A 12434-nucleotide genomic window follows, 5' to 3' on the forward strand; every position below is an offset into this window, starting at 1 on the left:
GGCTTTGCAGTGGTTGAAGGAGGTCGTTCATTAGTTCATTACCAATGGTAGCTTGAGACTGCCATAAATGCTGGTAGCAATCCAAAGAAAAAAAGATATGAAGGATGTGATGTGTGTAGGTACCATAACAGTGAGACAAAGTTGAAGACTTTGGGATGACAATGGTGTTAATAGTTAGAAAGTTTAGACATGAGTATGTGATAAATTTGGAGTCAGTGAGATTGAAGGAGATAGATGTAGGTTCAGTGACCGAGATGGAGACAGACAGAGGTGGATTCAATGAGATAGGGATAAAGTATAGTGAGAGAGGGAGATGGGAGGATTCTGTGAAAGACAGGGAGGGATACATTCAGTGAGATGGAGAGAGATAGGAATGGAGTCAGTGAGATGGAGAGATATGGATGGATTCAGTGAGGTGGAAAAACAATTAGATAAAGAGAGATGGGGTGGATTTAGTAAAATGAAGATACAATTACAGAGATAGAGGTGGATGAAGTGAGATGGAGATACGGTGAGATAGAGAGAAATAGGGGTGGAGATGCAGTAAGGTAGGGATGGAGATACGACGATGGATTCTGCGAGATGGGAAAAGGGAGGAATATTTTCGTATTTCTGAATCCAGAGGTCAGCGGGATGGAGCCAGGAATCGGGAGCGCGCCGCGTGGTGACGTCAGGCGGTGACTGCGGCCGGTGGCGGCGCTGACGACAGAAGCTCAAGTGGAGGCGGCCTGAGTGCGACTCGAGTGGCCGCCCCGCACTTCACATCGCGCCGAGCGGCTGCTGGCTCCCCTCCTTCCCATCGGAACCGCCGGTGAGTGACTGACCAGGATGCCGAGCACAGAGAGGGCCAAGCCCCGACCGATGAGCCGGCCGAGCCCGGTGTGCGGGTGGCCGGAGTGGAGTGACCAGGGCGGGGGCGGTGATGATAGGGAGGAGGGAAGCCGGTGACTGCCGCTTCGGGTGTGCGGAGCTGTCGGCGGGTAATGCCCGTAAGATGGCGGAGCGGGGTCCTGGAAGGAGCGGGGGCACCCACCGTGTCCTCGGTCCCGCAGGAGTCAGAGATGCTGGCTATCAGAGCCCATCCCTTCCTCTGGCTGCCCACTGGGCTGCGACTGAGACGGGCGGGGCCAGGATCTGGTTGAAGGTGGGTCTGGCCCGTGGGGGAATATAGGGTGGTCCCGCCGGGCCCCGTGTGTTGGGCCGCGACCTCAGCTCTGGCTACGGCGGGTTGAAGTTAGCGAGACAGAAATTTAAACTTGTACTTTCCATCCGAAAGATGTCTGGACAGCTCCGGAATAGTAGAAATTGAGCGAAAATCGTACATTGCTATTTGTAGTCTTTTTCCCCCCTCGGTACTTTATGTATTCAGCAGTAATTTATATTCTTGCCAGTGACAGGCTTGATGTGAGTGAGGCAAGAACCCCGCCTCAGTATCCCCGGAGGCCGCTCTACAGTCAGGGCGGATGCTGTATTCGGATGCCTGCTTTATGTCGTCTAAAACCTCCTGTTAATCCAGAGTCGATTTGAGCCGAAATAGGGTACCGATAAATGTGATTTCAGCACGTCTCCTTACTTTTACTTTTAGAATTGATTGCATTCATAATATGGCGAATGTGCCACAAGTTTGAATTTCAGTTGGGGAAGTACTTTACTGAAAATCGTATTGTTGTATGCTTTTTTGTGTGCAGTTTGCTTAATGTTGAAGGGTTGCCTGTTTAACATGATTTCATGTACCTACTTGTGTTTTTTTTATCTCGGAGAGTCTGTCACTGAAATTTGTTAGATTCAGTATTGTGGATTGAAGCCTTGATTGTTATCCTGTGGGGGAATGTGGGAACATCAGGGCGAATTCCTGTGCTTCATTAAGTCAAAATGACAGGAAGTGATTTTGGTAATCCTCTCGAGTTTTGGTTTAAATATCATCTGGTGTGTTTTCTTGTGTGAAGAATGTGAAAGCAAGAAGCTGTCTTTTAGATTTATTATTGTAGATTAAACTTTTAAATTAGTATGGTAATCTTGAAAATGAAGCATGTTCAGTAAAATTTAATGTTTTAGCAAGTTGTCCTAAAAAGCACCCCATGATAGAATGTAATATATATATTAATAGATTAGATTGTTGCTTTGGTTATGGTAGAAATTCTCCAGAATGCTCACTTCAGCCCAGAAGAAAAGAGCTAAATTTCAATGCCGCCATTAAGGTAACATCTAACTTGGGGATGATACCAGGGTGCCCCTCCCAAATAAAACTAAAATAAGTGGGAATCAAGAGAAATATACTTCCCTGCTGCAGTTCTATTTTGTACAAAAACGGTTGTGAATTTTGGAGGTTAATTATCTTGCCCAGGCATATCACTTTGTACAATTTCTTCAGAGTAATGTTCTAGCCTAACAATTGTTAATTGTTTTAATAGCTTTCACTGAGTGAGGTCAGAAATGAGGGTGTTTGCTGATTGGACAATATTCAGTTCATTTGCATTTCCATAGAAAATGAAGTCAGCATATCCAGGTCTTGCTGCATGCAGCATGCATGATGAATGGCAAATTCATGCTGTGTACCAAGAAGCGATAATTACCATTATGAGATTAAAGCCATGCATCTCTGTTCAACCACATTGCCATCACAGATATCCCTTCTTCGACACCAGGGGGAGATGGGAATTGGGGTTTAAACTCAAAAACAATAAACCCAGAAATTTAACTGGTCATGCCACAAATCCTGTAAGTTTAAGAGGAAGTCAGAGGCTGGGTATCCTGCTGTACGTGACTCACTTCCTGATTCTGCAAGGTCCCTTTCCACCATCTGCAAGTTGCAAATCGGAAGTGTAATGGAATAACCTTCACTTGCCTGGATGAGTGCAGTTCCTATACTCAAAAGCCACACCATCTGGAAACAAAGTGGCATGCTTGATTGGCACCTCATCCTTCACCCTAAATATTTTCACGTTCCTTAAATGGTTCTCAGTGGTAATTTTTGTCCTAATTTTAGCTGATGGAAGGATATATTTGCATTAAGGTAGAATATTGACAGGCTCTGATTGACTAGTTTGAAGTCAATTTTGACTGGTCATGTGCTAAAGACACCTGCCAGTAGTGTAAAATTGTATGCCTGAGCCACTACTTTCAACAATCCCTGGTTTGCCCTAAAATTAAGCAAATCTAGTCCATGATTTTAGATTGGGTTCTGTAAACTTGCTGGACAAATTGAAACAGTGCAGTTTGTCTTGGTTCAAACTTAAGTAGAAATCTAGTTGGGTCAGTGGTGCAGCTTGTCGAGCTCCTGCTATGCAACTCCACCAATTGAAATTCAGTTGTAATCTGAGCTGTGTGTGGAGTTTGCATATTCTACATTCTCTCCATGATTGCACAGGTTTCCTCCGGGTTTTGCAGCTTTCTCCCCAAAAATTGGGCTGATGGATAGGCTAATTGGTCACTGTAAATTGTTCTTAGTGTATAGGTGAGGGAGAAAACCTGGGGAGAGATTATTAGAATAGTATAAATTGGTGCTTGATCATGAACTGTTTCCATATGAGATTCTGCAGTGAATCCTTAGAAAATTAATAGATGATTATTACTTAGTTTTGACAATATCTTCAACAATTAACTTCAATTTTCAGTCATAGTTTTAAATTGCATTGATTCAAGGTAGTTGGAAATCAGTTTAATAGAAAGGTCATCTTTTTAAAAATATCAAAATATATTTAGATGGTGGGGTAGAAGCACTACCGTTTTATCTCTAGGCATTTAGTTTTAATACATCTGACAGAAATCTTTGGATTAGGGGTATAAGTACACCAGTGTAGAACTGGGTGTTGGACTTCATAACCAGTGGACCTCAGTTAGACAGGATATAAAAGCACTCCTCACTCCCCATCATTGTCAACACAGGTGCCCCCCGCCCCTTCCCATTGCTGTACACTCTACTCACACATGACTGCGTGGCCAAACACCTGACTAATCACATCGTCACATTTGCTGATGACTAAACAGTGTTGGAACTCATCACCAACAATGTTGATATGGCCTATAGAGAAGAGGTGAAAAAGCTTGAGGTGTGGTGCCAGGCGAATAACATCTTCCTCGATGTTAGCAAGACAAAGGAGATGGTTGTCGATTTCAGGAGAACTCTCACCACTCACATCCCATGAGACATAGGAACAGAATTAGGCCATTCAACCCATCAAGTCTGCTCCACCATTCCATTAACTGATCCCAGGTCCCACTGAAACCCATGCACCTCACTCAAACCCATGCACCTGCCTTCTTGCCATATCTTTTGATGCCCTGACCGATCAGGAAACTTTCAACTTCTGCCTTGGCCTCTACCGCAGTCTGTGGCAGAGCATTCCACAGATTTACTACTCTGGCTAAAAAAAATTCCTCCTTACCTCTGTTTTAAAGGGTTGCCCCTCAATTTTGATCTGTGCCCTCTGGTTCTAGATACCACCACCATAGGAGACATCCTCTCCACATCCACCCTATCTAGTCCTTTCAACATTCAGTATGTTTCAATCAGATTCCCCCCCCCCCACATTCTTATAAATTACAGTGAGTCCAGGCCCAAAGCTGAAACGCTCCTCATATGTTAACCTCTTCATTCCCAGAATCATCTTCATGAACAACCTCTGGACTCTGTCCAGTGACAACACATCCTTTCTGAGAGTGGGGCTCAAAACTGTTGACAATTCTCCAAGTGCAGCCTGACTAGTGTCTTATAAAGGCTCAGCATTATCTCCTCATTTTTATATTCTACTGCCCTTGAAATAAATGCCAACATTGCATTTGCCTTCTTTACCACAGACTCAACCTGTAAACTAACCTCTGGGAATCTTACACGAGGACTCCTAAGTCCATCTACACTTCTGATGTTTAAACTTTCTCACCATTTACATAGTCCACACCATTGTTCCTTTTACCAAAATGCATTATCATACATTTCCCAACACTGTATTCCATCTTGCACACGCTTCCAATTTGTCATAAGTCCTGCAATTGAATTTCTTCCTCAGCGCTACCTACCCCTCCACCTATCTTCGTATCATCCGCAAACTTTGCCACAAAGCCATTAATTCCATTGTCTAAATCATTGACAAACAATGTGAAAAATAGCGGTCCCAATACTGACCCTTGCGGAACATCACTAGTCACTGGCAGCCAAACAGAAAAGGCTACTCACAGTTTCCTGCCTGTCAGCCATTCTGCTATCTATGCCAGTATCTTTCCTGTAACTGCATAGGATTTTATCTTGTTAAGCAGCCTTGTGTGGCACCTTATCAAATGCCTTCTGAAAATCCAAGTAAATGATATCCACTGGCTCTTCTTTGTCCACCCTGCTTGTTACTTCCTCGAAGAACTCTAACAGACTTGTCAGGGAAGATTTCCCTTTACAGAAACCATGCTGATTTTGACTTATCGCTAGTCTCCAAGTACCTGGAAACTTCATCCTTAATAATAGACTACAACACTTACCCAACCACTGAGGTTAGGCTAATTGGCCTATAATTTCCTTTCTTTTGCTTTCCTTCCTTAAGAGTGGCGTGACATTTGCAATCTTCCAGTCTTCTGGAACTATGCCAGAATCCATGATCCTTGAAAGATCATGATCAATGCATCCGTTACCTCTTCAGCCACCTCTCTCGGGACTCTGGGATGTAGTCCATCTGACCCAGGTGACTTACCCACCTTAAGACCTTTGAGTTTGCCTCGCACCTTTTCCTTTGTAATAGCAATGGTACTTACTCCTGCTCTCAGACCTCTGATCAAATCTCTCCTCCCTATTACTCTTCATATAACTGAAAGAACTTTTGGTATCCTGCTTTATATTATTGGCTAGTCTGCCCTCATTTAATCTTTTCCCTTTTCGCTTTTTTAGTTACCTTTAAAAGCTTCCCAATGGTCCAATTTCCCACTCACTTTTGCTATCTTGTATGCCCTTTCCTTGGCTTTTTTGTAGTCTGTAACTTCCTTTGTTAGCCTCGGTTGCCTACCCCTGCCATTTGAGAACTTCTTCCTCAGTGGGATGTATCTATCCTGCGCCTTGTGAACTATTCCCAGAAACTAAAGCCATCTCTGCTCTGCCAGTATTCTCCTTCAATCCACCTGGGTAAGCTCCTCTCTCATGCCTTTATTCCACTGTGATACTGATGCATGTGACTTGTGCTTCTCTCCCTTTTCACCAGTGGCACACAGACTCCTGCGAGCGCACATCTTGCACAGCCTCTGGTCCCAGAATACATCCTACACAATCAGGAAAGCTCACCAATGCCTGTACTTTCTGATGAATGAAAGTTGGAGTATGCACATTTATACTCTCATCATTCTACAGATGCACAGTAGAGAGCATCCTAACAAACTGCATCGCTGCATGGTATGGAAACCTCAAAGTGATGGACAGGAAAGCTCTACGAGTAGTTAAAATGACCCAATACTTCATCAACACCAGCCTACCCTCCATTGAGGACATATATACAGCAAGTTGCCAGAAAAGAGCCAGTAATAGAAGGATTGTAGTCACCCTGCTCATGGGTTGTTCCTCCCACTCCCATAGGGAGGAAACTACATAGAATCCCCGCCAAGACCACCAGACTCAAAAACAGTTATTTTTTTCCCTAAGCAATAAGGCTGATCAACATCTCCACCCTCTAACCCACCCCTCGACACCCCCAATCACCACTACTTTATCATTTCTTGTCAGTCACCTTATGTATAGGCACTCCTGTGCCTATCATCTCTTTATGGACATACAATCAATTCATGTATATAAGCTATCTTAGGTATTATGTTTTAAAAGTATTATTGTGGTCTTTATTTTTTTTGCTGTACCAGATCTGGCATAACAACTATGTTGTTCTCTTTTACACTTATTTACTGAAAATGACATTAAACAATTTTGAATCTTGAATCTATCTAAAACTTGTGTTTCAGTTCATTGCCTAAAAGATATAATCTAACTCGTAACTCCCTCCATAGTAGGTGTCAAATATCCTTCAGCGAAACATCATAACAGTTGAAATAGAAAACGTGACTTTTATGTGCAAAGGAGTGTTTTAATGTTACAATCAAATTTTCTTATTTGGCATGTTATTGAAATTTGAAATTCCTTCGGCTCCAATGCTGCTATGATAACACAACATTTGGTATTCAATTTTATTTATATAGCATGAATGACATTGTTATCAGCTGAGTCAATGTGGTTTTGAGAACTTTACATAATGTTTCTATATTTATACAGTGGAAAGGTTTAGTTTGTGAATCATTACATAATGTGCTGGAATTCTTTGAAACCAAACACTAGAACACGAGAATGCTTTGATTAGTGTAAATTATGTGCATTAAGGCACTGTTAATGTTTATCCCAAAACAGACATTCATTGCTACTCCCATTGAAGTAAACATGGCAGCTGCTCATTGAAGAAATCGGAAAATGCATGGTGACATCAATCACAAAAGTTGGTTGCTGTTCACTTGCAGCAGGAGTAATCTCACACCAGTTTTATTTTGCTTTAACTATGATGGCTGGAAACATTAAACAAAATAAATTATATTGTGTAGTGTGATGTGATAGAATTTTTGTAGCCCATCATTTTAGTTTGTTCCTATTATCTTTAGATTAGTTTTAACAAGGAATTATTTTTGAAATTTTCCAATTGGTATTTACTCTGTTACTATGTATTAATGAGTGCAAATCAAAACTAATGTATGCTCAAGCAGAATTTAGTACATGAAACTAGTCAAAATCAACTCAAAGTAAGTAATGGAATGCAACTGTCAAAATGCATTCTACCATGAGAATTTAGAGAAAGTTTCTGTGTTGTCATTGAGTGTGAACAAAAAATCTTCCAAGGTTAAACAGTGTAATGGATCCAAACTGTTTTGTGACTGGAACAGATCATTCTCAGCATAACAGTGGAGTCGACATAATCAGTTGAATAATGGTGTTATCGTCCAGCTTGTTACAATTGACTACTTTGATCTGTCCATGGCCCAAATGACCTGTGACCACTGAAATTGTACATAGAAAAGTAAAGCACGTAAACAGGCCCTTTGGCTCATCTAGTCCATGCTGAAACCACCTAAACTGCCTACTCCCATCGATGTGCACCAGAAACATAGGCCTCCATGCCTGTTATCCATGTACCTATCCAATCTTTTCAATGTTGAAATCAAGCTTGTATGCACCACTTGCACTGGCAGCTTGTTCCACACTGTCATGACCCTCTGAGTGAAGAACTTTCCCCTAGTGCTCCCCTTAAACATTTCACCTTTCACCCTTAACCCATGACCTCTAGTTGTCCCACCCAATCTCAGTGGGAAAAGTCTGCTTGCATTTACCCTATCTGTACCCCTCATAATTTTGTGTACCTCTATCAAATCTCCTCTCAATCTTCTATATTCTAAGGAATAAAGTCCTGACCTATTCAATCTTTCCTTATAACTCAGGTCCTCCAGACTCACAACATCCTTGTAAATTTTCTCTGTACTCTTTCAACCTTATTTATATGTTTTCTGGTCATCCACTCGTAACCAAAGCTGCACACAGTACTCTAAATTAAGCCTCACCAACATTTTATACAACTTAAACATAACATCCCATTTCCTTTGCTTAATACTTTGATTTATGGAGGCCAATGTGCCAAAAGCTTTTCCTTATGACCCCATCTACCTGTGACGCCACTTTCAATGAAGTACGGAACTATACTGTATTCCCAGATCCCATTGTTCTACCACATTCCTCTGTGCCTTAAGAATTCCTACTGTGCTGTTATTAATAAGCTCTCAGGCCAGTTTTTAATTGCAGTAGTTTTAATGACATGGCATCTCAGTGTGAATGCAATTGAGACCAGCATATGAGTGCCAGTGCCAAGGCTGAAGCATTTCCAATCATATTCAGCCAGAAGGTTTGAATGGATGATCCATCTCTGCACATTCGTGAGGATCCCTACCATCACAGAAGACAATCTTTTTATTTGTATGATATCAAAAAATGGTTGATTGTACTTGAGGCTAATGGACCAGGCTGTCCCAGCTGTGGTACTGAATGCCTCTAGTCAAGCTTTTCTAATACAATTGGAGAAATTCACTGGCTGGATTCTTGAGAGCAGCAACTGTAGAACATACTCCAACTCAAAGATTAGTATGTGGAGTGGTACCACCATTGAAAATATGCTTTTTCATATTTAACTGCATTTTTTTCTTCCATTTAAGAGCACAGGAGTTTGTCCTGATTTATTAGGATAATAGCCAGGCCTTCACTGAGTTCATTGCCGTCATACTCACATAATGATTTAATATTCTAAAGGTGTGCCATCTGAAGATTTTGACAGATGTAGCCTTGGAAGTTGGGACTTATTCAAAGGGTATTGCTACAATGTGTCATGTTACTGTTAAAGAGCTGAAAACATATCCTTGTATACTGTGAGGTAACAGCTTAAGGGTTTGTGAACTAGTACAAGTGGGCAGAAAGCATCCAGTAGTCAGAATCGGAATCAGTATCACTGGTTTTTTATCACTGTCATAAGTAATGAAATTTGTTTTGTTGCAGCAGCACAGTGCAAGACATTAAAAAAAATTATTAAAAGTTAAAACAGGAAATAAATAAATAATGCAAAAGAGGAATAGTGTGGAGGTGTTCATGGGTTAATGGACCATTCAGAAATTTGTTGGCAGAGGGAAGAAACAATCTCTAAAACATTTGAGTGTGTATCTTCAGACTCCTGTACCACCTCCCTGATGCAGTAATGGGAAGAAGGCACGTCCCACCATGTGCTGCCTACGTTTGGCCTATATCATTCTATACCTTTCCTATTCATGTAATGTCCAAGCATCAAAAATTTAAGTACGATTAACGTTAGAGTCTATTAAGGATGAGGTTTTGGGTTACTTAGAGGCACATGATAAAATAGAAAAAATGTCAGAATGGTTTTCTTGAGAGAAATTCTTCTCTGACAAATCTGTTGGAATTCTTTAAGGAAATTACAGGCAGGATAGACAAAGGATAGTCCATGAGTCTGCTTAACAAGATAAGAGCTCTTGGTATTACAGGGAAGCTACTAGTATGGATAGTGATTGTCTGGCAGGAGGCAAAGACTGGTAATAAATGGGGCCTTCTCTGGTTGGCTGCCAGTGACTAGTGGTGTACCATAGGGTTTGCATTGGGACTGCTTTTCACGTTATATATGATTTGGGTGAAGGAATTGGTGGCTTTTGTGGCCATGTTTGCGGACGATACGAAGATAGGTGGAGGGCAGTTGATGTAGAGGAAGCAGGAAGTCTGCAGGACTTAGACATATTGGGTGAATGGGCAAAGAAGTGACAGATGGAATATAATGTAGGGACGTGCCTGGTTATGCACTTTGTAGAAGGAATAAAGGCGTAGACTATTTTCTAAATGGGGAGAAAATTTAAAAATCAGAGTTGAAAAGGGACTTTGGGAGGTTCCCTGACGTCATAGCCTCAAAATTGAGGGACAACCATTTGCAACAGAAATGATGAGGAATTTCTTTAGCCATAGGGTGGTGAATCTGTGGAGTTCATTGCCACAAACAGCTGTTCAGGCCAGTTCATTGGGTATATTTAAGGCAGAGGTAAATAGATTCTTGATTAATCAGGGCATCAAAGGTTACAGGGAAAAGGCTGGAAAATGGGTTGAGAGGAATAATAAATCAGCTGTAGTGGAATTTAGAGCAGACTTAATGGGCCAGCTGGCCTAATCCTGCTCCTATATCTTATATATTTTGAGTATAATCCATATTTTGTGTTAACTGCACCTCTGCTGTTGGAATCTAGATTCTCACCGTACCCTCACCTATATACATACTAGCAACTCAACTTGATAATAATGAAGATTTAAGTGCTTGTGGCTGCCTTTTTGGATTTCACTATGTGCACTCAAAAACCTGTACAATGTGATCGTTATAAAGTTAGTTAGATCTTTATTGTATATTGTAACTCACTGTGCACATGACAATAAACAGGAATCAGCTCTCTACGTGACTCCCTTGTCCATTCGTCCCCTCCCATCCCTTCCCACCAATCTCCCTCCCGTTACTTATCCTTGTAAGCGGAACAAGTGCTACACATGCCCTTTCACTTCCTCCCTCACCACCATTCAGGGCCCCAGACAGTCCTTCCAGGTGAGGCAACACTTCACCTGTGAGTCGGCTGGGGGGACTTACTGCGTCCGGTGCTCCCAATGCAGCCTTCTATATATAGGCGAGACCCGACGCAGACTGGGAGACTGTGAACACCTATGCTCTGTCCGCCAGAGAAAGCAGGATCTCCCAGTGGCCACACATTTTAACTCCACATCCCATTCCCATTCTGATATGTCTATCCATGACCTGTTCTACTGTCAAGATGAAGCCACACTCAGGTTGGAGGAACAACACCTTGTATTCCATCTGGGTAGCCTCCAACCTGATGGCATGAACATTGACTTCTCTCACTTCCCTTAATGCCCCACCTCCCCTTTGTACCCCATCCTTTATTTATTTATTATTATTATTATTTTTTTCTTTTTTTTTCCCTCCCTCTGTCCCTCTCACTATAACTCCTTGCCCATCCTCTGGGCTTGCCTCCCCTTTCTTTCTCCCTAGGCCTCCCGTCCCATGATCCTCTCCCTTCTCCAGCCTTGTATCCCTTTTGCCAATCAACTTTCCAGCTCTTAGCTCCCCCTCCAGTCTTCTCCTATCATTTTGGATCTCCCCCTCCCACTTTCAAATCTCTTTCTATCTCTTCTTTCAGTTAGTCCTGACGAAGGATCTCGGCTTGAAACGTTGACTGTACCTCTTCCTATAGATGCTGCCTGGCCTGCTGCGTTCACCAGCATTTTTTATGTGTGTTGCTTGAATTTCCAGCATCTGCAGATTTCCTCATGTTAGAGGAATTAGCTCAACTTGATGTAGTGCTGGGTGGCTATGGGCTCCAGTTGAGGATCACAGACCCTAGTAACTTTCCAGCAGAAATCTATCTGACGAATCTGTTCCAATTTAGGCCTGTCACAGGTTCAGTGACTCTATTCATTAACACGGAGAGGGATCTGTGTGGCATGTCAGTTTGGTAAGTTTGTGGTATGCTCATATTTTGTGTAGTGGAGAGTACATTGACTGGCTGCATCACGACTCTGTATTGAATGGAAAATCCTACAAAAGTTAGTGGATTCAGCCCAGTACATCATGGGTAAAGCCCTCCCAACCATTGAGCACATTTACATGAAACACTGTTGAATGAAAGCAGCATTGATCATTAGAGATCTTTGCCACCCAGGCCATGCTCTTTTTTTCGCCGCTGTCATCAGGGAGAAAGTACAAGAACCTCAGGACTCGCACCACCAGATTCAAGAGCAGTTACTACCAATCTCAACCATCAGGCTCTTAAACAAAAGGGTAACTAGACTCACTTGCCCCTTACATTAAAATGTTCCTACAACGAATGAACTC

General features: G+C 42.1%; 1 protein-coding gene across 2 annotated transcripts in view; it reads left to right on the forward strand.

Annotated features, from left to right (window-relative positions):
* Positions 1–677: 677 nt before the first annotated feature.
* The window catches only part of LOC134351531 (ras-related protein Rap-1b), a 64246-nt gene continuing 52489 nt past the window's right edge, over positions 678–12434 (forward strand). For both annotated transcript variants that reach the window (XM_063057804.1, XM_063057802.1), the window contains exon 1: positions 678–811. The gene's annotated coding sequence lies outside the window, so the exon portion shown is untranslated. The remainder of the gene's footprint in view (positions 812–12434) is intronic.

Source organism: Mobula hypostoma, chromosome 9, assembly GCF_963921235.1.
Source record: "Mobula hypostoma chromosome 9, sMobHyp1.1, whole genome shotgun sequence".
In the NCBI taxonomy this organism is placed as follows: Eukaryota; Metazoa; Chordata; class Chondrichthyes; order Myliobatiformes; family Myliobatidae; genus Mobula; species Mobula hypostoma.